General features: G+C 44.6%; 1 long non-coding RNA gene across 3 annotated transcripts in view; it reads right to left on the bottom strand.

Moving 5' to 3' along the window:
• LOC119877613 overlaps positions 1–26,227 on the bottom strand; it is a 32,414-nt gene extending 6,187 nt beyond the window's left edge. The window contains exons 1-3 of one of the 3 annotated variants that reach the window (XR_005379448.1): positions 26,115–26,227; positions 25,543–25,732; positions 2,104–2,415 (exon numbers count right to left, since the gene is read on the bottom strand). This is a non-coding gene — a long non-coding RNA (uncharacterized LOC119877613). Of the gene's footprint in view, positions 1–2,103; positions 2,416–2,581; positions 2,820–25,542; positions 25,733–25,841; positions 26,011–26,114 lie in introns of those variants that run through there. The other 2 variants (XR_005379447.1, XR_005379446.1) reach the window with 2 other exon arrangements.
• Between the last annotated feature and the right edge of the window lie 423 nt (positions 26,228–26,650).

Genomic DNA, 26,650 nt, shown 5'->3' with positions numbered 1-26,650 from the left:
GCTGCGCCACCCAGGGATCCCCGGCTATCCAATATTTAAGAACAATATGATTGGTGGAGGATGGAAAGGGGAAGGAAATGGAGAGTTGTTAGGAGAGGAGGAAGGGGAGTAGGGAGAGAGAAAGGTCAAGTCCTGGTCACACAGTCACAGGGACAGTGACCTCCCAGGGACAGTGACCTCCCAGAGGAGGGACAGGATGACACAGACATCATTCCTAGGTATGGAGAGAACCCAAGGGTGGGACAGGCAGCTGGGAGATGAGAGACCCACTTCCACCCTGTAGAGATGAAGGGACTAAGGGCAGAGAGGCCCCAGAGCTGAGGACCCATCATCTTGAGGTCAGAGTCCCTCATCCCAAGAGGAGCAAGCCATGGGTTCTCATCCCCACTAACTTTCCATTTCCTTTCTCATGGCCACGCCAACCTCATTGCTGCCCTGCCCACTGGAAGATGACTCCACGGATAGCAGGGATTCAGATGAAAGGAGCAACATTGTGCCTGTAATTAATTCATTTCCTCCTCTGTCTCTTGTACTTCCTCTCTCTGCTGCCCATAAGCACCTCTTCCTAGATATTCCCCAGATCCATCCTCTACGATGTCCCCACTGAAGACCTTTGGCTCCTGCAGGCACTTAGTCTTGGCACCTGCAGTGTCTATGGAATCACTCTACAGACCTCTTCCCCCCTCTTTCAGCATCACCCTCACCCGTCACCACTGAGTCTGGGATCAGCTCTGAACAGCCAAGGAGGGAGTGGGCCTGGGGTCAGCAGGGCGGAGCCCACCCAGGTGGGTAGGAATCAGGAAGGGGACCTGCTGTGTGACCCCAGCAAGTGCCCCCACTCCCTGGTTTGGTATCTGTAGTCATGCCTGATTTTGCTCTTCCTTTCAGCTCTCAAGAAGCATTGCTTCCACTGATATAAGGGAGGAAGCAACAGAAGAAATCGGTCACTCAGGAGAAAAAGAGGAACTAGGAAGAAGGTGAGTTTGGCAGAAAGAGAGGAAGCAACACAGACACATGTTCTCCACACCTCCCTGACATACTTGTTGGCAGCGCAGGAAAATCAACCAAAAAGCTGGGGTGCTGCTCTTCAGGGCTGAGAACGCAAGAGGAAGGTCATGATCCCTACAGGTCCTGAAGGATGCCCTGAGTACATCTCACAGGGAACAGGACCCAAACCCATAGGAGGCCCTGAGGGGGCTATTGTATGTCCTCCAGCTGCTGATGAATGTAGAGGGAGGGGACCAGAGAAGGCCTGTGCACTGTACTCCTCTGGCAGAGGGCCCCTGGAGTTGTGCACCCCCTCGCTCTGCAGGACCCAGCCCTGCCCTCCTAACTACTGATGGAAGCTGACATCTCACCCCAGAACATTATCAGTTGGGGAGGTGGCCTGAACCTCCACTTTAGATGTCTGAGGAATGAGTGACATCATACAGACCCCGAGGCCCATGCGAGCAGCACAGCTCACCTCATCCAGTGGTGCATCCCTGGGGCACAGAGTAGACCCCGGCACCATCGGGACACATAGATTGTCCCTCAATTGGGAGTTTCCCATCTCCTGGGGTCCCCTGAGCCTCAATGAAGCCTGTGGGACATGGGGGGGTGGTCACCTCATGGCACATTTCTTGGTGTGAGTGTGAGGCTCTACTGTTCTGCTCAATCTGCAGGCCAGGCCATCAGGGGGTAGGCCGCGCCATCTGCTCCCAACTTACCCATGTCCATCCCTCAGTGTGAGTGTCATGCAAAGTCACTTCCTGTGCGAGACCAGAGCACATCATCCCTGCCAGGCTGCCTGCAATGCCCATGGCCACAAAGTTTCCTCCACAGAATAGGGCAGGTTGAGGGCTCCCAGAGTGGGCCACAGTCAGGGAAGGGGCCTCCGGGACACTGGGGATATAGCCTTCATTTAGCCCCGGGGGCCTGGAGGCTTTACTTTGCTCATGCCACACATGCGTCCTGCGGGCAACCTCCACCCCAAAGCCTCAGAAGGCAGGTCCAACAAGAAACCCTAGACTCCTAGTTAGAGCTGCCCCCAAACAACACAGCGCTCCATCTCCTACAACTGCCTCTGATGTTTTCTGCAGCGGCACAGCAGGACAGTCTGACCTCGTCCCAGAAGCTCCAGATTCTCCTGAGGTCCTCAGAGACGGTGAGCCACGAGATGCCTCGGCCTTGGTCTGCAGCTTCGGTGGGGACTCAGAGGATGGAAAGGCGTGAACTGGATGCACCTGGACACGAGGAGAAGCAACACGCCTGGAGGATCTGTTCCCCCGGACGTGACATGGCAGGCCTCCCCAACAAAAGACCTTTGTGCTTCTCACAAGCAGAATGGATGCCAGAGGACATGACAAAAGGATCCTCTGTGATGGACACCACACCCAGAGTGGGGGTTCCTCATGACTGCTGATTATGGACACACTGAAAAGGAAGCAATGATACAGGCTGTCAGGCATGCATTTTTGGGGTGAGACTGGCCACCTGGGACTGCGTTCAGCAAGCAGCCCTCCTGGCTTTCCGCCTGTCTGCTGGAGGGGATGCTCCTCCTCCAGTTCTCCCCCCACTCACCAGCAGAAATACAGCTTACCAGAGGTGCAGGAAGAAGCAGGACTGCCAGGACCCCAAGGCCACCCTGGAATGTGCTGGAGGGGCAAGCTGGCTGCATCCTTTCTGGAACAGGACACACGGCTCACCTGGGGCCCCACTCTCCCTGTCAGAGCCCCTTCCAGTTACGTCCTCATATTCACTCTCCTCAGCCCCTTCCACCCAGCTCACCCCTGCTTACTCCCCAGTATCAGGCTGGACTAATCATTGGGTCCCCAAGCAGCTGCCTCTGCCCTCTGGCCCACACCAGGCAGGGAGTCTGCAGGAGAAGCCCCACCCTCGGAAGGCCAGCTCCCAAACTCTACAGTCCCTTTCCTCTCCCATGTTAAAGGCAGATGCCGGTTCCGCCTTTCCTGCTACCGCCATACAACCCTCATGGAACCCCCACGTGATGTGCCCATGGTCTCCCGTCTTGCCCTAGCACAGCTCCGCTCCCACCAGGTTCCTGCTGAACCTCCCTCTGCAAGCCTGCCACTCATTTCTGCAGGCTCTTCCAGCTCTTCCAACAACACCCCTGCAGGCTGGGACCTCACTGAGGGGGGCACTTGACGGGATGAGCACTGGGTGTTATTCTGTATGTTGGCAAATTGAACACCAATAAAAAATAAATTATAAAAAAAAACCGGATTCAAGTGCAATCATTGTTGAAAAAGAAAAACTATAAGTTCCTCTATTTAAAATAGTGGGGACTGTGTGCCCGGTTGTCATGTTTACTATAAATGTCTGATTTTCAGGAGCAGGTAATGAATATCAGGTTGAGGTGACTGTATTTCATTTGTATTCTCTTAGTCTTGAATCATTAGCATGGTGCTAGACTTATTTTTGCTTCTGTAAAAAAGCAAAGGAACTAACTAAATAACAAAGAAGAAACCCTTATAGCTTCAAAATACTTTTATTTCTCTACTTTTGCCTTACTTCACCAGCTCACACGCTTGTGGGAATTTAATTCTTTATTAGTCAAAGAAATGTGTGCTTCCTCATCATGGCTTGTTTAAAACAGTGCTCTAGAAGCTATTATCTACATACAACATAAGGAGAATATGCTCCCAACCTCTATGAAAACTTTGAATTAATGGTAGTGTTACAACGAAACCACACTGCAGATTTGCGAAGTTATTTTATTTTAGATATACCATAAACATGTGGTTTGATGTCTTCTTATCGCATTTGATTACTTATCTTGTGCAGCACGGCTGTGGCCCCTGCAACCTATGCCACCTGGCTTTGAAATATGAAAGCCAGCCCCATGGCTTCACCCCAGCTCACATACATGAATTCCCCTCTATTTCTGGCCTCTGGCTATTTCCATTTATGCCTTAAGACACTTTTGGACCTAAGAGTCAGTCTCTGTGATATTGTTCATTTCCAACTGTTTAGACTGCATCAGAAAGACTGTAGGCAAGGTTCAGTATCTACAAGTGAGTCACCATGATACACAACACCACAAACACAGGATAAAAATCATGTGTCCTATCAATAGATGAAGGAAAATGATTATCAAAATTTGACACCCATGCATGATAAACGCTCGACAAAGTAGGTTTAGTAAGAACATACCTCAACATACTAAGAGCCATATATGAAAAATACACAGCCAATATCATACCCAATGATGAAACACTGAGAACTCTTCTGTTAAGATTAGGAACAGGACAAGAAAGTCCACTCTCACCACTTTAGTTCAACATATTACTGGAAAACCCAGCCAGAGCAATTGAACAAGGAAAACAAGAGGCATCCATATTGGTAAAGAAGTTAAATGGCCACTATGTGAAGATAACATGATACTTTATACAGAAAACTCTAAAGGCTCCACCAAAAAGATATTTGGAAATAAGTGAATTTAGTAAAGTTGTAGGATACAAAATTAATACCCAGAAATTGGTAGTGTTTCTAGGCAGTAATAAAGTAGAAAGAAGAATTAAAAACACAACTGTATTCAAAATTGCACAAAAGGAATAAAATATATAGGAATAAACCTAATCAAAAAGGCAAAAGTCCTGTGGTCCAAAAACTATAAAGCACCAATGAAAGTAATTGAAGATGACACACACAAATGGAGATATCACATGAATTGGAAGAAATCAATCTTGTTAAAATGTCCATAGTACCCAAAGCACCTACATATTCAACACATTTCCTATGAAAATACTAGCAGGCTATCTCACAAAACAAGAACAAATAATATCCAAATAAGTATGAAAACACCAAGGACCCTGGACAGGGTCACCTGGGTGACTCAGTCAGTTAAGCATCTACCTTCAGCTCAGGTCATGATCCCAGGGTCCTGGGATGGAGCCCCACATAGGGCTGCTTCCTGATTAGTGGGGAGCCTGCATCTCCCTCTCCCTCTGACTGTTGCTCCTCCTACTCATTCTCTCTCTCTCTCTTTTTCTGTCTCCATCTCTCTCATGCTCTCTCTCTGAAATAAATAAATGAATAAAATCTTCAAAAATAACTACCAATGTGAGCAGCCAAAGCAATTCTGAGAAAGAAGAAGAAAGCTAGAACTACCAAAATTCCAGTTCTCATGGCATGTTGCAAACCTGTAGTGATCAAAACACAATGGTACAGGCACAAAAGTAGACACACAGAACAAACAGCACAGAAATAAACCCACAATGGATAGTCAACTAATTTATGAAAAGGAGACAAGAACATCCAGTCGAAAAAGATGATGTCAATTTATGATGTCAGAATGCTGGACAGTTATGGGCAAAAGAATGAACCTGGAACCCTTTCTAATGCCACACACAGAAGTAAAGTCAAAATGGATTAAAGACCTAGATGTGAGACCCGAAGCCTTAAAAATCCTAGAAGAGAACAGAGGGGGTCATTTTGCTGACTTCAACTGTCACATTTCTCTGGCTAGGTCTCCTAAAGCAAGAGGCGCTAAAGGAAGAATAAACTTTTAGGACTAAAACAAAATAAAAAGCTTCTGCAGAGCAAAAGAAACCATCACATACTAACATACAACCTACTGAATGGAAGGAGATATTTGCAAATGACATATCTGATGAAGAATTAGTCTCCAAATATATAAAGAAATTAGGGAACCACACCAAAAAAACCCCTAAAGAATCAAATTTAAAAATGGATACAAGATATGAACAGATATTTCTCCAAAAGGACATACAGATGGCCAACAGGTACACAGAAGGATGCTCAATAGCACTCTTCATCAGGGATATGCAAATAATCAAACATGCTCCGAGATATCACCTCACACCTGTAATAATGGCTAAAACCAAAATCACAAGAAACAACAAGTATTCATGTGGATGTGGACAAAAGGCCACCTCGTGCGCTGTTGATGGAAATGCAAACTGGTGCGGCCACTGTAGGGAAGTTTCTCAGAAAAAGATAAAACAATAACCATAACCATATGGAATTCCTCATACCGGGTATCTATGCAAAGAATATGAAAACACTTAGTGAGGAAGATATATGCACTCCTATGCTTATGGCAGGGATATTTATAATAGCCAAATTGTGTAAGTACCCAAGTGTCCTTCCATAGATAAATGGATAAAAAAGATGTGGTATAGAGATATAATGGAATATTAATAAGGCATAAAAGAATGAAGTCCCAGGGTCTTGGGATTGGGCTGGCATCAGGTTCCCCACAGGGAGCCTACTTCTCTGTCTACCTATTTCTTTGACTTTCTGTGTTCTCCTGAAACAACAAATTATTTAAAAAACTAAAACCCCCAAAATTCTAATACCTCGCCACCCACATTCAGTCAAGAATCTTGTAAATTTCATTACAAAATATATATTTTAGGTTGAGGTGCTTCAGTCCACTGCTACCACTTTAATCTTAGCCATCCTCATGTAGTCCAGATGACCACTCCAAAATCCGGACCGTAGAACCTGAGCGAGAAATATGAGTCAGACAGGAATTCCAAAAGTATCTTGTGACACACCCTCTTCTCCCTGTACAGAGATACAGAAATCATTAACAAAATATATCTTAAATGAAAACACATGGATGGGAGCACAATCATAGTAAAATCAAGCATCAGAAGGCATAAGGAAACACCAACATGAGCAAGGCTTAAACATGTGCATAATGACCACTGTGTTATGAATAAGGTGAAGGTACCTGAGATCTCAGGTCCATGGGGAAATAGAAACTGAGTAATCCAGGTGAGATAGTCAGAGGCAAATTCAGTGTTTAAAACCAGGGGCCACAGGAGGATTCTCAATTTCATGAAAGCAGAGATGCCAAAATGGATGCAGATAACTTTGCAGGGCTACAGAAGGCTTAGAGTAGCATCCTGGGATTTTTATGATAACCACTAGAAACATGATTAAAAATAGAAATCCAGCTGATCCAAGATGGTGATGTAGAAAGACCCTGAATTCACCCTGCCTGTGGACATATCCTATCTCTACCAACAGCAAGACAGACAGAGACAATGGTGATGAGGGGAATCCCCACTCCTGACATGGCAAAATACAGTGGGGAGGGATAGTACTGAGGGTCCATGAGCAGATTTATTGGCACTGGGGCACAGAAGAAAAGCTGGGGTTGAAAAGAGCAACTAGAATATAAAGGAAACTGTCTTATAAACCTGACAAAAGGCAGGGTAGTGGCCAGGACTCTTGACTGGTTGTAGGGGCTGGCAAGAGCCATGATTTACAATATCCCCCCAACTTGACAAGGTAGAAAGGAGCAGGAGCTGGAAGTCCTCATATACCTATCAACTCAGACTCAGGCCCCCAGCCCACACCAGTGCCTGCCATTCCAAGAAGGCAGCCCCAGAGCAGCAGACACTGAGATCCCTGGACAGCACTCACTACACTACACCTGTCTTGCCGAGGTGCCATAGGCATAGATAACCTCATAATACTCCATGTCCATAGAAATTTAACTCCAGAAGGATTGCTAGGTCACCCGTGGTGTGGAGTGCTCTGGGGCCTCCTGGCTCATGCCTACTTTGGCTTCAGCCCCCCAGGCAGGGCACTTCCTTCATCCAGCACCTCAGCTTCCTGGCATGACACCCACCTCAACTCCAGGCACCCCACCAGGGCATCCTCTCTGGGAACACACTAGGACCCCCAATCCCACTTCAATCCTGGCTCCAATTGCCACCCCAGGTTTCAGCTGGTGCTGAGCATACTGAGACCCCAATTTGTACCCAGTTCACATTAAGCTGCCTTATTAGGATTCCCTCTGAACAGAGATCCCTGGGACACCACCCTGGCTCAGACACACTTCATTTTTTTTAATAAAATAATTTTTTATTGGTGTTCAATTTACCAACATACAGAATAACACCCAGTGCTCATCCCATCAAGTGTTCCTCTCAGTGCCCGTCACCCACTCTCCCCCCACCCCCCGCCCTCCTCCCCTTCCACCACCCCTAGTTCGTTTCCCAGAGTTAGGAGTCTTTATGTTCTGTCTCCCTTTCTGATATTTCCCACACACTTCTTCTCCCTTCCCTTATATTCCCTTTCACTATTATTTATATTCCCCAAATGAATGAGAACATATAATATTTGTCCTCCGATTGACTTACTTCACTCAGCATAATACCCTCCAGTTCCATCCACGTTGAAGCAAATGGTGGGTATTTGTCATTTCTAATTAGCCTTAATATTCTTGAGGAGCACTGGCCAGTTATAGAATAATCCTTAGTACAGGTTTGCCTGTTTCCTCACACCTGGATTCAAGGCAGGGGCTCTTGTAGATTTACAACAGATATAACACCGTGTTTTTCTCAGTTTATCATGTTGGGGAACATGTGATATTACCTGGTAATTTTATTTTTGATTGTTTAGTTAAGATGAAGTCTGATAGATTTGATTTCACCATTCTAAAGTGACTGCTTTTTTCTTTGGTAATTGATAAACTTGCTGGAGGAAGACACCTTGAGATTACTCAAATTTACTCTTCCTCACTCAAGTTCTACTCACCAATTTTAGTATCCACTGATTCTTGCCCGAAACACTCTTACTATGATGCTCACCAAACAGTGCTCCTTCTGTACTTTCAGTGCTCCTTCTTTGTATATTAGTTCATTTTCTACTGGAAGGAAGAACTTCTCATTCTTCTCTGTGAACGTCTGTATGACTTGACTTATGTAAATGTGGACTCGTGGGTACTTATTTATGGATGATAATAGTTTACCCTCACCTGATGCTGACTCTGTCTCCTGCACATGACTAACCATCCTCCCTCCTAATGCAACTACCATCACCTGACCCTGGACTGCTGTCACTAGAACTTTGTGTTGCCAGTTTTTGAACTTTCCCTAAGTTCAAAAGGGAACTTTTTGAAAAGTTTGAAAACATTTCAGATGTTTCTACTTTCACCAATACTTAGAGGACTCTTCTGTATCCTTTGGTAGATGTCTTTTGTGAACATATGTATGAATTTTTGTTGAGGATTTACCTGGGAATAGAACGTTCCATGTCATTAGATGCTACTCATCAGTTTTGTAAGATAGCTGCCGCAATGCAAATGCCCACCATCAGCTCAAGCATTCTTGCAGCTTATGGTCTTAAGACTTACTGTTAGAGACCTCATCTCTTTAGCTGTGACTGGTAGACACTCAGTATTCACTCTAGTACCCTTTCCTTGGCATGACCTTGTCTTCAATTTCTATCCGTCTCCCTCTGTGAGGCTATCAGTACATTTGTAGCCCCGAGCCACTCAGCTATGTTTACTGGAGTGGGCAGACACCTTGGCAGAAAGAAGCCCCAATTGCTGGGACGATCTGTCTGGATTCCCACTTGTCTCCTATTTTAATGCTATTACTGTTTATTGCCTGGATAAACTGGCTAAGCCTTAAACAGGCACCCCCCTATATTCTCATTAGCCTGACTACCTCTTCTCAGGAGGAGACAGGTTCATGCTCTCCCAGAAGCTGAAATTGCAGGAGACAGTGTTAGCTGGCCACTCTCAGGAAACTTCAGAATCATTAGATTAAAAAGTTAGAACCTAGAAAATTTTAAACTCCTATTTAAAAGCTTGACCTGTGTGGTGGTGGTGGTGGTGGTGGTGGTGGGTGGGTGTGTGTGTGATGTACATCAAAAAGATTAGATACTTTAAAAAGCACATCTGTTTTTAACACTGTCAGGAAGCTCCACACCACACAGTTTTCCAGAGTGGCTTACCAGTTCACATTCCCACCAACAGTTCAAGAGGGTTCCCCTTTCTCCACATCCTCTCCAACATTTGTTGTTTCCTGTCTTGTTAATTTTCACCATTCTCACTGGTGTGGGGTGGTATCTCATTGGGGTTTTGATTTGTATTTCCCTGATGGCAAGTGATGCGGAGCATTTTCTCATGTGCTTGTTAGCCATGTGTAGATCTTCTTTGGTGCAATTTCTGTTCATATCTTTTGCCCATTTCATGATTGGATTGCAGCAATAACCACAATAGCCAAACTGGGGAAGGAGTCTTGGTGTCCATCAAAAGATGAATGGATAAAGAAGATGTGGTCTGTATATACAATGGAATATTACTCAGCCATGAGAAATGATGAATACCGACCATTTGCTTCAACACAGATGGAGCTGGAGGGTATTATGTTGAGTGAAGTAAGTCAATTGGAGAAGGACAAACATTATATGTTTTCACTCATACAAGGATTATAAAAATAAGTGAAAGGGATTATAGGGAAAAGGAGAAAAAATGAGTGGGAAATATCAGAGAGGGTGACAGCACATGAGAGACTCCTAACTCTGAGAAAGGAACAAGGGGTAGTAGAAGGGGAGGTGGGCAGGGGGATCGGGTGACTGGATGATGGGCACTGAGGGGGGCACTTGACAGGATAAGCACTAGGTGTTCTACTATATGTTGGCAAATTGAACTCAAATTAAAAAAATAAAAATAGGGAACCCTGGGTGGCGCAGCGGTTTAGCGCCTGCCTTTGGCCCAGGGCGCGATCCTGGAGACCCAGGATCGAATCCCACGTTGGGCTCCTGGTGCATGGAGCCTGCTTCTCCCTCTGCCTGTGTCTCTGCCCCCCCCTCTCTCTCTGTGTGACTATCATAAATAAAAATAAAAATTAAAAAAAATTAAAAAAATAAAAATAAGTGGAAAAATATACAAAAATAAATAAATAAAAAGCACATCTGTAAATTCATTTTGTCTTTGTCACTAAGTGATCCGAATGGACTTAGACAAATCCTAGGCAAAAAATGAAGGATTGGAATCTTATCAACCACACACACTGACCAAAGTCCATTATAATTAGAAATCATTAAACCACATACACTCAAAACCACAAAATCATTTTTAAGGAACAAGTGTAGTAGAGAGATTAGCATCGATGGAAATTAAAAGAAACAGCTATAGAACAGAGAGACTCCAGTGGTATGTATGCCTCAAACTGTGTGAAACAGCAAACTGGTAACAAGGGACCTGCAGCCATTGATGAATGAATGACAATGAACCCTGCATTTTAATGCACTAAAACAGGGTGAACTTAAATAGTAAAATAAACAATGAAAAGTAGAAACTAAATAGAGAACAATGAATAATTCTACAGATGAAAATATGAAAGTTTGACATTGCCAAGAGTGAAGGAAAAAAGTAAAAGGCTCAACATCATTAGAAACAAGAAGAGTTTACAACTGCAGATTCACTGGAGATTACAGAAATAGTAGTGGAAGCCATGGGCTAGAGGGTGGCACTGAATCTGAGGATTCAAAATGTAGTTTTTAGAAAAGTACAACCAATTAACTGTTGGTGAAGTGAATAAAAAAAAAACTGCACATAAATATGCAGATAATATATTTGAACAATGTCCACACCCTTTTATGTGGAAAGAACCTGTCTAGAATGAGAAACAGATTCCCTAATATGATCAAGGATGTGTGCCAAAATCTTCCTTAAGTACTACCATGTTAAAAAGTAACAAGAATGGCCATATTGCTGATTTTCTGAGCACAGTCAGAAACCAGCCAAGCAGGGAGGGATTTTCTTCAGTGCTCAAGGCCCAAGAAATGTTGGAAAAAACCCTACTCTGCTGCCTGTGAATGGGGCAGTTCCTCTAACTCCCAAACTTTGTTGCTCAGGGGTAAACCGGGATCCTAATTATTTGTCTCAGTAGGTTGCTAAAGAATGCTCCTTGTGCTGTGTTGATGAGCCCCATGGACAAGATATTGTTAGCCACCTGTTCTCCTGACATTCAGTTATGTTCCAAAAACATGTTTGTGGAAGGCTCTGTATCATCTTTCTATTGCTGCCTAACAAAGTATGGCAAATATGGCAGCTCAAGACAACCCTCACATGTTCCTGCACGGTTCTGTGTGCATTAGATGTCTGGCACTCCATGGCTCTCAGGGCTTTACAAGGCAGAGATTAAAATGTCAGACAAGCCATGGGCTCATCTAGAGGCTTCGGTTCCTCTTCCAAGGGCACATGGTTGTGGCAGAAGCCTTTCTTTCATTTTTTTTTTTGTGGTTGTCAGAGGCTCTTCTTTCCTGCTGGCTGCCAGCCAGCTACAGCCCAGTCTCAGCTTACACCACCTTACTTCATGCCCACCCCTCCCCCATCTGCCACCCACCAGAGCACATGGAATCCTCTTCCGCTTCACATCTCTCATTACCCTCTAAGGATTCACGGGAGAGATCTGTTCCCTGGGAAGTTACCTTGATGACTCATCCCATGTGTTCAGTGACTATAGGATTAGCCATGCTTTCCTGCCTGGACTCAGACAAAGAACGTAACTCCTCCGCAGGCCGGCTGCATGCAGAAGTGACTAAATCATCTAAAATTTAGGTTAAATGAGCAATTGCCAGGTACGTGTTTGGGATACGTGGGCAAATGTGGAGGGTGGGTCATTGTATAACCCAAGAGGCTATACAATGAACCTGGACAGGATGGCAATGACACCACCTCAAGCCTTGTCTCCTCCAATGCCCAGATTCCAGGAGAGACATCACTCTGCAGCCACCTGTGTTTGGAGCAAAAATGTAGGCACACAACACAGAAATAAGGAGAGAATGCCCATGACAGGTTGACTGGGCTTGGCTGTGACAATGGGGGAGATAGTGTAATTAGAGTGGCCATGGCAAGGATCTCACAGCTGCACAGAGGCTCATGCCTTCTGGGTGAGCAGATTTGCACAGAAGATGCGACCCAGTACCATGGGGTCAGGCCACTGGCATGCCACTATGCAAAGTTTAGTGAATACTCAAATGAGAAATACCTTCCAAGGACCTTCCATGAATAACAAATAGCTCCGTCCTTGTAAGCATCCCTAGGTGGTGCTGCAATTACTGTTCCTGTTTTATTTTATTTTATTTTTTTTCCAGTTTTATTATTGACTATAAGTTTAAGGTATACAATGTCGTAATATATATATCAAAATGATATAGATGTTGAAATTACATCTATTTATCAAAATGATTACCACAATAAGGCTGATTAACACCTCCATCTTCTCACAATTTTACAATTTTTTTAAATTTATTTTTTATTGGTGTTCAATTTACTAACATACAGAATAACCCCCAGTGCCTGTCACCCATTCACTCCCACCCCCCGCCCTTCTCCCCTTCTACCACCCCTAGTTCGTTTCCCAGAGTTAGCAGTCTTTACGTTCTGTCTCCCTTTCTGATATTTCCCACACATTTCTTCTCCCTTCCCTTATATTCCCTTTCACTAGTATTTATATTCCCCAAATGAATGAGAACATATAATGTTTGTCCTTCTCCGACTGACTTACTTCACTCAGCATAATACCCTCCAGTTCCATCCACGTTGAAGCAAATGGTGGGTATTTGTCATTTCTAATAGCTGAGTAATAGTCCATTGTATACACAAACCACATCTTCTTTATCCATTCATCTTTCGTTGGACACCGAGGCTCCTTCCACAGTTTGGCTATCGTGGCCATTGCTGCTATAAACATCGGGGTGCAGGTGTCCCGGCGTTTCATTGCATTTGTATCTTTGGGGTAAAATCCCCAACAGTGCAATTGCTGGGTCGTAGGGCAGGTCTATTTTTAACTGTTTGAGGAACCTCCACACAGCTTTCCAGAGTGGCTGCACCAGTTCCCATTCCCACCAACAGTGTATGAGGGTTCCCTTTTCTCCACATCCTCTCCAACATTTGTTGTTTCCTGCCTTGTTAATTTGCCCCATTCTCGCTGGTGTGAGGTGGTATCTCATTGTGGTTTTGATTTGTATTTCCCTGATGGCAAGTGATGCAGAGCATTTTCTCATGTGCATGTTGGCCATGTCTATGTCTTCCTCTGTGAGATTTCTGTTCATGTCTTTTGCCCATTTCATGATTGGATTGTTTGTTTCTTTGGTGTTGAGTTTAATAAGTTCTTTATAGATCTTGGAAACTAGCCCTTTATCTGATATGTCATTTGCAAATATCTTCTCCCATTCTGTAGGTTGTCTTTTAGTTTTGCTGACTGTATCCTTTGCTGTGCAAAAGCTTCTTATCTTGATGAAGTCCCAATAGTTCATTTTTGCTTTTATTTCTTTTGCCTTCATGGATGTATCTTGCAAGAAGTTACTATGGCCGAGTTCAAAAAGGGTGTTGCCTGTGTTCTTCTCTAGGATTTTGATGGAATCATGTCTCACATTTAGATCTCTCATCCATTTTGAGTTTATCTTTGTGTATGGTGCAAGAGAGTGGTCTAGTTTCATTCTTCTGCATGTGGATGTCCAATTTTCCCAGCACCATTTATTGAAGAGACTGTCTTTCTTCCAGTGGATAGTCTTTCCTACTTTGTCGAATATTAGTTGACCATAAAGTTCAGGGTCCACTTCTGGATTCTCTATTCTGTTCCACTGATCTATGTGTCTGTTTTTGTGCCAGTACCACACTGTCTTGATTACCACAGCTTTGTAGTACAACCTGAAATCTGGCATTGTGATGCCCCCAGATATGGTTTTCTTTTTTAAAATTCCCCTGGCTATTCGGGGTCTTTTCTGATTCCACACAAATCTTAAAATAATTTGTTCTAACTCTCTGAAGAAAGTCCATGGTATTTGATAGGGATTGCATTAAACGTGTATATTGCCCTGGGTAACATTGACATTTTCACAATATTAATTCTGCCAATCCATGAGCATGGAATATTTTTCCATCTCTTTGTGTCTTCCTCAATTTCTTTCAGAAGTGTTCTATAGTTTTGAGGGTATAGATCCTTTACATCTTTGGTTAGGTTTATTCCTAGGTATCTTATGCTTTTGGGTGCAATTGTAAATGGGATTGACTCCTTAATTTCTCTTTCTTCAGTCTCATTGTTAGTGTATAGAAATGCCACTGATTTCTGGGCATTGATTTTGTATCCTGCCACGCTACCGAATTGCTGTATGAGTTCTAGCAATCTTGGGGTGGAGACTTTTGGGTTTTCTATGTAGAGTATCATGTCATCGGCGAAGAGGGAGAGTTTGACTTCTTCTTTGCCAATTTGAATGCCTTTTCTGTCTTTTTGTTGTCTGATTGCTGAGGCTAGGACTTCCAGTACTATGTTGAACAGCAGTGGTGAGAGTGGACATCCCTGTCTTGTTCCTGATCTTAGGGGAAAGGCTCCCAGTGCTTCCCCATTGAGAATGATATTTGCTGTGGGCTTTTCATAGATGGCTTTTAAGATGTCGAGGAATGTTCCCTCTATCCCTACACTCTGAAGAGTTTTGATCAGAAATGGATGCTGTATTTTGTCAAATGCTTTCTCTGCATCTAATGAGAGGATCATATGGTTCTTGGTTTTTCTCTTGCTGATATGATGAATCACATTGATTGTTTTACGGGTGTTGAACCAGCCTTGTGTCCCAGGGATAAATCCTACTTGGTCATGGTGATAATTTTCTTAATGTATTGTTGGATCCTATTGGCCAGTATCTTGTTGAGAATTTTTGCATCCATGTTCATCAGGGATATTGGTCTGTAATTCTCCTTTTTGGTGGGGTCTTTGTCTGGTTTTGGAATTAAGGTGATGCTGGCCTCATAGAACGAATTTGGAAGTACTCCATCTCTTTCTATCTTTCCAAACAGCTTTAGGAGAATAGGTATGATTTCTTCTTTAAACGTTTGATAAAATTCCCCTGGGAAGCCATCTGGCCCTGGACTCTTGTGTCTTGGGAGGTTTTTGATGACTGCTTCAATTTCCTCCCTGGTTATTGGCCTGTTTAGGTTTTCTATTTCTTCCTGTTCCAGTTTTGGTAGTTTGTGGCTTTCCAGGAATGCATCCATTTCTTCTAGATTGCCTAATTTATTGGCGTATAGCTGTTCATAATATGTTTTTAAAATCGTTTGTATTTCCTTGGTGTTGGTAGTGATCTCTCCTTTCTCATTCATGATTTTATTAATTTGAGTCTTCTCTCTCTTCTTTTTAATAAGGCTGGCTAATGGTTTATCTATCTTATTAATTCTTTCAAAGAACCAACTCCTGGTTCTGTTGATCTGTTGACCAGAAGACCACAGTTCTTCTGGTCTCGATTTCATTGAGTTCTACTCGAATCTTTATTAACTCCCTTCTTCTCTTGGGTGTAGGATCTATTTGCTGTTTTTTCTCTAGCTCCTTTATGTGTAAGGTTAGCTTTTGTATTTGAGTTCTTTCCAGTTTTTGAATGGATGCTTGTATTGTGATGTATTTCCCCCTTAGGACTGCTTTTGCTGCATCCCAAAGATTTTGGATGGTTGTATCTTCATTCTCATTAGTTTCCATGAATCTTTTTTTTTCAATTTTTTAAAATTTTTATTTATTTATGATAGTCACACAGAGAGAGAGAGAGAGGCAGAGACATAGGCAGAGAGAGAAGCAGGCTCCATGCACCGGGAGCCCGACGTGGGATTCGATCCCAGGTCTCCAGGATCGCGCCCTGGGCCAAAGGCAGGCGCCAAACCGCTGCGCCACCCAGGGATCCCCTCCATGAATCTTTTTAATTCTTCCTTAATTTCCTGGTTGACCCTTTCGTCTTTTAGCAGGATGGTCCTTAACCTCCACGTGTTTGAGGTCCTTCCAAACTTCTTGTGATTTAGTTCTAATTTCAAGGCATTATGGTCTGAGAATATGCAGGGGACGATCCCAATCTTTTGGTATCGGTTCAGACCCGATTTGTGACCCAATATGTGGTCTATTCTGGAGAAAGTCCATGTGCACTTGAGAAGAATGTGTATTCAGTTGAGTTTGGATGTAAAGTTCTGTAGATATCTGTGAAATCCATCTGGTCCAGTGTATCATTTAAAGCTCTCGTTTCTTTGGAGATGTTGTGCTTAGAAGACCTATCGAGTATAGAAAGAGCTAGATTGAAGTCACCAAGTATAAGTGTATTATTATCTAAGTATTTCTTCACTTTGGTTAATAATTGATTTATATATTTGGCAGCTCCCACTTTCGGGGCATATATATTGAGGATTGTTAAGTCCTCTTCTTGGACAGATCCTTTAAGTATGATATAGTGTCCCTCTTCATCTCTCACTACAGTCTTTGGGGTAAATCTTAGTTTATCTGATATAAGGATGGCTACCCCTGCTTTCTTTTGAGGACCATTCGAATGGTAAATGGTTCTCCAACCTTTTATTTTCAGGCTGTAGGTGTTCTTCTGTCTAAAATGAGTCTCTTGCAGACAGCAGATAGATGGGTCCTGCTTTTTTATCCAGTCTGAAACCCTGCGCCTTTTGATGGGGTCATTAAGCCCATTCACATTCAGAGTTACTATTGAGAGATATGAATTTAGTGTCATCATGATAACTATTCAGTCCTTGTTTTTGTGGAATGTTCCACTGAACTTCTTCTTAAAGGGGAATTTTAAGAGGCCCCCTTAAAATTTCTTGCAGAGCTGGTTTGGAGGTCACATATTCTTTTAGTTGCTGCCTGTCTTGGAAGCTCTTTATCTCTCCTTCCATTTTGAATGAGAGCCTTGCTGGATAAAGTATTCTTGGTTGCATGTTCTTCTCATTTAGGACCCTGAATATATCCTGCCAGCCCTTTCTGGCCTGCCAGGTGTCTGTGGAGAGGTCTGCCGTTACCCTAATACTCCTCCCCATAAAAGTCAGGGATTTCTTGTCTCTTGCTGCTTTAAGGATCTTCTCTTTATCTTTGGAATTTGCAAGCTTCACTATTAAATGTCGAGGTGTTGAACGGTTTTTATTGATTTTAGGGGGGGATCTCTCTATTTCCTGGATCTGAATGCCTGTTTCCCTTCCCAGATTAGGAAAGTTTTCAGCTAGAATTTGTTCAAATACATATTCTGGCCCTCTGTCCCTTTCGGCGCCCTCGGGAACACCAATTAAACGTAGGTTTTTCTTCCTCAGGCTGTTGTTTATTTCCCTTAATCTATCTTCATGGTCTTTTAATTGTTTGTCTCTTTTTTCCTCAGTTTCCCTCTTTGCTATCAACTTGTCTTCTATGTCACTCACTCGTTCTTCCACCTCGTTAACCCTCGTCGTTAGGACTTCTAGTTTGGATTGCATCTCATTCAATTGATTTTTAATTTCTGCCTGATTAGCTCTAAATTCTGCAGTCATGAAGTCTCTTGAGTCCTTTATGCTTTTTTCTAGAGCCACCAGTAGCTGTATAATAGTGCTTCTGAATTGGCTTTCTGACATTGAATTGTAATCCAGATTTTGTAACTCTGTGGGAGAGAGGACTGTTTCTGATTCTTTCTTTTGAGGTGAGGTTTTCCTTCTAGTCATTTTGCTCAGTGCAGAGTGGCCAAAAGCAAGTTGTATTGGGAAAAGGAGAAAAAGGAGAGAAAGAAGGAAAGAAAAGAGAAAGAGAAAAAAAATGAAAAAAAAAGAAGAAAAAGAGAAAGAAAAAGAAAGAAAGGAGAAAAAGGGGGGTGGGGGAAGGAAACAAATCAAAAAGCAAAAAAAAAAAAAAAAAAAAAAAAAGAACCACGGGGGAGTATCTTCTGATTCTGTGTACTTTAAGTCCCTTGGCTTCCCCTGGAAGTTGTCAGTCTAGCTGGTCTTCTGGGGGAGGAGCCTGCTGTGCTGATTTTCAGGTGTTAGCAGTTGGGGGAGCTGCTCTGCCCCTGCCTGGTGCAGGGCTCAGTGGGGGTTGTTTACCCCGTGAGGCCCCAGGAGCAAGAGCCCTAGTGGCGGGGCCAGCTCTGGAAACCTGGATTCAGCCCCCGCAGGAACTCCGGAGCGTCTGCAGGGCCTGAGGCTCCGGGGCGGGGCCGCTGATCTGCTCAGCTGGGGCAGGAGCTTCCTTGCTGTCCTGGGCCCTCCCGGCCTCTGCCTGTCCCGGGGGGAGGCGGGATCCTGGGCTGTGTCCCGGCGCCCTGTGCTCCGGTGCCTGTGCTGTTGGATTCGCGCTCCCGGGCCGCGCAACCCCCTCCGTGGAGCCGCCGCCCGAGCCCCTTCAGCTGCTCCGGGTCCCGCCGGTCCCGCCCTGCGCGCTGCAGCCCTTAGGGAGCTCGGCGCACTCTCCTGGGCGCGCAGTTGCTCTGTTACTGTCCCGGGGAGCCCGAGGGCATCCCCGCCCTCCTGGGTCCTGCTCCAACTCCCTGCGAGCCCCTTTCCACCCGGGAAGGTCGGTGCAGCTCCTGCGTCTCCGGGAAGGGGCTCTCCTGTCCTGGGGACACTCCCCCGGCCTCAGCCCGGCTCCTCGCGGGGCCCCTCCCCCTTGGAGGCCTTTGTTTCTTTATTTCTTTTTCCCCGTCTTCCTACCTTGATAGAAGCGCGAACTCTTCTCACTGTTGCATTCCAGCTGGTCTCTCTTTAAATCTCAGGCCGAATTCATAGATTTTCAGGAGAATTTGAAGGTTTTCTAGGTAATTTGGTGGAGACAGGTGATTTGGGGACCCTACTCTTCCGCCATCTTGCCCCTCCCTCCACTGTTCCTGTTTTAGACACCAGGAAACAGGTTCCTAGAGAGGTTTGTTGATCCTACCCTGGGTCACGTGGTGTGAAGGGCAGAGCCGGGCTTGCAGCTGACTACACAGATTCAGACGCTGCAGCATCCCCACTGTGCAGTGCTGTCTCCACTGCCTTGTCACCAGTCAATATCTGTCCTATTCACCAGGTGCAAGGAGGTGTGTGCAGCATGACCAGGTGAGTAAGAACTTCAAATTATCTGCCATCTTTGATCCTAATCATTCTCAGGAAGACACACATAATATACCCACACGATAAAAAGTCACCCACTAGGAGATCCATCAAACACATCACCTGGGCACAGCTCTGCTCAAGGAGATCTTGGGGTGGGGGAGGCTTTCTGGGAGGGGGCAAACAGTGCCTCCATCGGAGGAACACATTCAGGGTACCTGGAGCATAGCCTAGGTCATGGCTGGGCCAGGCAGTAAGGGAGACGATGTCTCTTGCAGAGGAGATGGCACTTGGATGGAATCAGGAGGTGGCAATGAAGACCACTTGCCACACACACAGCTGAATGATATTGATGTTTTCAATGGTCTCCAGGAAAACCAGACAAACATCAGCCACATCCTCCTGATGGCTGGAGAGAACCTTTGGGCAACTGGGGATGATTTGTATGTATTTTAAAGATATAATATGGCTTTACAATGACTGGAAGCTTTACCTCATATCATGGAATCCCTGCATGTGTTGTTTCTTTTTCATCAAGTGCAAGCCTTATCAACATAGTATTTGATGAAACATCCATGACCAAAAATAGTTTTTTAACTGTATCCAAAACAGCTCTTTTCTGTGAAGATTAATTAAATAAAAAAGTATTTACTTATTTATTTTTAAGTAAGTAAATAAATTTTTTGTGGAAGAAGTTGTACATAAACAAAACACCAAAATCCACCACTAAAAAATTGTACCTATAATAAGTTTAAATTTTTTTAAGTTGGAGGAGGAATACAATTCAACATAACTGTGTCTAACTCAGGATGTTTACAGTAGGCTGTTGTCCATATCAGCCAGAGGTGCTGTGTCCTAATATTCACTATACAATTCTTAACACAATTTCTTTTTAAAAGACACTAACCTCGAAATAAGTCAATCGGAGGACAAACATTATATGGTCTCATTCACTTGGGGAATATAAAAAATAGTGAAAGGGAATAAAGGGGAAAGGAGAAAAAATAAGTGGGAAATATTGGAAAAGGAGACAGAACATAAAGACTCCTAACTCTGGGAACGAACTAGGGGTGGTGGAAGGGGAGGTGGGCAGGGGGTGGGGGTGACTGGGTGGCGGGCACTGAGGTGGGCACTTGATGAGATGAGCACTGGCTGTTATTCTGTATGTTGGCAAGTTGAACACAAACAAAAAAATAAATTTATTTAAAAAATGACACTAACCTCTATTTTTACCATGAATGTCATGTATGTGACCTAACAGTATCATGTGACTGCATGTGGCGTTTCACCTGAGATGATTTTTGTTTACCCCAGGGATCATGACCATGGCCTGAGAATATTCAAATGAATACGGTTTGGTCACTGACTAAGGTGAAAATGGCAGCTTAGAGACCTCCCAAAACTCTCTCTTCCAACAAAGCAATCAACGTACTGGCAACAAGTGCCACCATCATTATTTTCAGAATTCTGGCAATTAAACAAAACTTGCAGCAGTAGGGGAAATACTGAATCCAGGAAACAAAAGTTTAAAAAACCCAGCTAAGCCACAGTCAGAAAGACGCATGAGATTTCTGCTGTTGTCATTTGCTTAGATCCCATTCCCTCCCCTGCAGTCTCATGACAGTTCAGAAAAATGAGCAGCAATGTTCACAGTGCAAGTCAGCAATGTGGGATGCCTGGGTGGCTCAGCAGTTGAACCTCTGGCGTTGGTTCAGAGTGCGATCCTGGAGTCCCAGGATGGAGTCGCACATCAGGCTCTCTGCATGGAGCCTGCTTCTCCCTTGCCTGTGTCTGCCTCTCTCTCTCTCTCTCTCTCTCTCTCTCTCTCTTTCTGTCTCTCATAAATACATAAAATATTTGAAAAAATTTTTTAAAAAGAAAGTCATCCATATGGCAGCCACTGGAGAGAGCAGAGCTGGCCTGGAGCCCCCTCACCACCTCCCTCCTGGAGAATTATAGTAAATGGGCCAATCTGGTGGAAACTGTGTAAGACCCAATCTCTTCAACTGTCCACATTGAGTCTGACTGGGAAGGTGCCCAGAATTAAAAGCTTTTCCCTGGCATAACTGTCAAAAAAGACATAAAAGAGAAAAAGAAGAGGGGCAATTGTTCAACTTGTGATTGCTTAAAGTGATGGATAACAATTTGAGCAAACAATAGGCTAACAAAAGCCTTAAGCGAGCACTAAGGGGCTTTGAGAAGCTCCAACTTCTCAGGAATCCAGAACATGCACCTTGTAGGGCTGTGTGCATGCTCCGCAAACCTGACAAGCTCCCCTACACTGGCACCTCTGGCTGACCCTGATGCTGTGCACAAGCAAGAAGTGAGGGTTGCAGCAGAGTTTTCAGCTGTTGGCTCACTATGAAAGGCCCCTTGGCACAGATGGAGCCACTCCTCTGTTTGAGGCTGCTAATGCATACCCTACCCAGTCACCGACTGACCACCAGCATTCAAGCCAGGCCTACAGTGGCCACGCATGAGCAATTTGCCAGCTTGGAGAATTAGTTTAGAATAGACACTAATATCTTATTAGACAGCAATGACAAAAAGCAGTAACATCAACTCCGGGGGAGGCATAAGGTCTGATACCAAGAGTTTCCAAGTTCTATTATTTATTATTTTATTTATTTTTTAAATATTTTATTTATTGATTCATGAGAGACACTGAGAGAGAGAGAAGCAGTGACACGAGCAGAGACACAGGCAGAGGGAGAAGCAGGCTCCATGCAGGGAGCTGGATGTGGGATTCGATCCTGGGACTCCAGGATCACACCCTGGGCTGAAGGCAGGCACCAAACCACTGAGCCACCCAGGGATCCCGCAAGTTCTATTATTTTAAAGCCCAGCCTATACTTCCCTGCCTCTGGGACAACAAGAGATCTGGAAGGGAAATACAAATTCTGGCTCTATGTAGAAAAGCATTGGCACAGAGGATTGAGATTGCCTTCCTTACACAGGCCTGGCTCTTAGGTTGGCCGCCAGCTATGTCCAGTTGTAGGAGGGGCTCTGTTCCCAATGAAAGAGCTAGGGAATTATCTGTCTTTGCCTTTTTCTAGTTTTTGGTGTTTTCTGGAAACTCAGGGCTTTCCTTGACTTGAAGCTGCAGTATTGCCATCTCTGACATTCCATGCCCTTTGTCTCCGTGTCTGTGTTTCCAAACCTACAACAGCCTACATTGGACAACCTGTAAGGACAACAGCCATTCAATTAGGGCCCACCCTAGTCCAGTGTTAACTGTATCTCAACTGGATTATATCTGCAAAGATCTTATTTCCAAATAAGAACACATTCACAGGCACTGTGGGCTTTGACTCTTCTATATGGTTTGGGGGTAGGGGAGGACACAATTACAGCTATAGCAGGGCTGAACAGCAGACTTGAGCAGGAGGAAGACAGAACCAGTAAATTTGAAGGTAGGTCACTTGACATCCAGTCTGGTAAACGGCACATTAAAAAAAAAAATCTAAGAGCACGGGAAGAGAATGAGTGGAGTCCCAGAGCCCAGAGACCTGGGTACTACTATCAAGCATCCCAACACAGGCACTGAGACAGTCCCCAGAAAAATAAAAGACAGGAAGGGATACTGAGAATACATGAAGGAGTAATAGCCCAAATCGTAGCACATTTCATGCAAAACAGTCATCTAAACATTGAAGAAGTTCAACAAAGATAGGATAAATCCATCCCCTAGCACAATGTTTCAAGGCCAAAGACAAAAGCTGAATCACTGGAAGTGGCAAGAAAAAGGAAAGCATCATCATGTAGAGGCTCCTCAATAAGGTGAATGACTTATTTTCATAAACTACAGAGGCCAGAGGCATCAGGGTGACACAAAAAGGTTCTGGAGGGGATCCCTGGGTGGCTTGGCAGTTTGGCACCTGCCTTTGGCCCAGGGCATGATCCTGGGGTCCTGGGATTGAGTCCTGCATCGGGCTCCCTGCATGGAGCCTGCTCCTCCCTCTGCCTGTGTCTCTGCCCCCCCCCCCCTCTCTCTCTGTCTATCATAAATAAATAAATAAATAAATCTTTTTAAAAAAACAAAAAGGTTCTGGAGGAGAAAATCTGTCAAGCAACAAATGTGCATCTAGCACAGATATCCTTCAGCAATGAAGGACATGTCAAGACCTTCCCAGATAAATAAAACCTGAGAGAAGCCTCTGCCGTCACCAGCTCTACAAGAAACGTTAGGGGGGAGTCCTTCAATCTGAAAGGAAAAGACAACAGAGTACCTCAATTCTCCACAGAGAAATAGTCACAGAGGGAAACATACAAGCAAGTATAAATGCCTAGGAGGGTAAGATGTATATGGAATAAACATATAAAAATATATTCTTCTGATTTTCAAGAACACTACATGAAGTAAATAAAAATGGGTGTTGATCAGCACACAAGGTAAAATGTAGGGTGTAGGACAATAATGGTACAGGGAAGGGATATCAATTGGCTAAGGTCGATGAATGCCTTGGAAATGAACCTGGTCTTAAGCCAATTAGACTGTCATACATAAAGAAGTTAACTGTAATGCCCAGGAAAGCTACTAAAACTATAAGCCACAACACATGGGAAAAGCAACATGGGGATTTAGTAATTTCTCTAGAATAGAACACCAAGAAGAGCAATAATGTAGGAATGTGAGAACAAAAAGACATAATGTATAGAAAACAGATGGAAAAAATGAGAGTACGCAACGCTACCTGAAAAGTAATTAGGTAAATTTACACAGTCCATTAAGAGGCAGAGACTGGAAGAGGGAATAAAAATCTGTCATCTCTCTGCCATCGTCCAGAGTCCCCCTTTACGTCCAGGACACAAGTAGGATGAGGCTTAATGATGGGAAAATGGGCACCAAGCAGATATTAACCCAAAGAACTAGACCAGCTTTGTTAATATAAGACAAAACTTATGGCATTTTTTACAGAAAGGAGGATGATTTATAGTAACAAAAGTGGCCACTCTTCACGAATTACGAACGTGTCACACTTAACGAGAAGGCTCCAAAATACATGACATGAAAGGATAGAATTGAAGAGAGGTACGGACCCCTCAACATAATGCTTGGAGGCTACAATACTTGACTTCTGACAACTCAGAGACTGTTATTTCTTGTTATGCTCACATCAGCACCATGGGGTGGGCAGAGTGTGGGGCTGGGGGCCATAATTTAAGGTGAAGGGCACAGAAGCTTGGAGAGATGAAGTGACTTGCTCAGGGTTGCAGCACAGATGAGGGAGGGTTCTGAGGTGGGGGCAGCAGATGGTTCCCTGGTCACCTGGATATGAGCTCATACCCTGTGCACCAAACCAAGCCCTGCCCTCACTTCCTTGTCCACATCCTCCTGCCCAGCACTGTTGCAAGGACTGCAGCTGCCCAAGAGAATGACCCAGATCCCGAGCCATCTCTTGGTTCTGCATTTCAATTCCTGACACAAATGCAATGTCTTTCCACCAAAGAAGACCCCCTAGTGGACTGAGGGGAATCCAAACATGTCTCCACCTCCTTCTCACTTAACTCTGCACCCACACAAGTTGATTCTCTCAGCAGCCCTGCTCTGAGAATTCCTGATTCGGGTGACCACCCTGGATGACCAGTAGTGTTCCTGACTCCCAACTGTCGTAGAACCCAGGACATTCCAAACCAACTGCACACATGACAGTTCCCCAGAGAATTAGCTTGGATCTTCAACTGACCAAACCTCATTGTGAATCCATTAATGAACGAGGACAGGGGCTCCTGGTCAGGCTGGTGTTCGGTGGCTTACTGCTTGAAGTCTACAAGCCCCCATGTCTCCTAGACTAAAATCTGTACAGCCTAGACTCAGGCCTTGTGAGAAGGCCTCGTGCAGGAAGTAGCTGCACTAGCTCTGAGTGGGCACCTTCCCAGCTCCTTCTTTCATCCCAGCGTCTAGGCTCTGCTGCACAAACTAGTTACTTCTCTCGAATCTACATACTGATTTACCCCCACAGTACCTTCAAAGCTGCAGTCAGTGGAAGTGATACTCGTGGCTCTCCCTTGTTGATGGCCAGATGCCCCTGTGGGTGCTGTGGAGCCCACTGATGGGGAAATCCAGTAGAATTTATTGGCTGCAGGTGGTTATGCTGTGACTCCCGTGTTTCAACTCTTTATGATCTTTTTCTTCTCATAACAGGAGTCATGATCCTGGAAAATACACCAAAGATAGAACCATTAACATGCAGCTCGGGAAGACCGAGGAGGCAGGTCATCAGGGTGCCTAGGGCACGTGTGTGTGAAGCAGGCCCATCCACACCTTCACACAGGCCTCGAGGTCCCCTGTGTCCATGGAGGGTCTCTAGGGCAGCTGCACAGGGGCCTCTCTTCCACGGAAACACGTTCACACATCAGACTCTGGAGGGGTGTGCAGGCTGGCATGAGCTAAGGGACAGGGGAGCCTATGTAGTGACACCAGAGGAAATATTTGTTAACATCAACTACTCTGGGAGTCGTCTTTCAGGTCCAGCAAACAGGACAGATCCATGAAGTTTTGCACAAAGGCCTGTAAATCACAAAGGGGAGAGTTTACCTCTCCACCATCTCCTGGCTCACACTAGAACTCAGCCTCCGGGTTCTCACATACAAGAGAGGGGGGCTGTGGCCCTCAGGTCACGTCCCCTGTAGGTCAGTGACAAGCCCTACAGTCTCCCCAGCACAAGTCCCAAGAGGCTTCACCAAACAAACCCCACTTGGACATGTGGTAGTGGCAGAGGGAGGGAAGTGCAGACCTGCTGAGACCGATAATTTTCAAATAGCAAGAAAAGATGACTCCAATATAGCACAGTCAAGCTCATGAATCCAGTTCCTCTTACAATTACAGCATTCAGAAACGTGACAGGAGAAGATCAGAGTTCTGCACAAATTTCCACTACCTTTGGGATTTCTTATCCACCTTCCTCAGCCTCCAGAGGACTATGGTCCACCCCACTGTCCCAGAAGTCCTGACCCACTGCCTGCTACCTGAGGGCTCTTCTGATGTTGAGTTAGAATGCACCCTGACTTCTGTCATTGCACTAATGATGCCCTTAATACATTTAAAATTGTTCTTTGAAATAGAAAACACGA

This window comes from Canis lupus, chromosome 26, assembly GCF_011100685.1.
Source record: "Canis lupus familiaris isolate Mischka breed German Shepherd chromosome 26, alternate assembly UU_Cfam_GSD_1.0, whole genome shotgun sequence".
Classification (NCBI taxonomy): Eukaryota; Metazoa; Chordata; class Mammalia; order Carnivora; family Canidae; genus Canis; species Canis lupus.
Note: the sequence above shows the minus strand (reverse complement) of the source record. Positions and strands in the feature narration are given on the sequence as shown.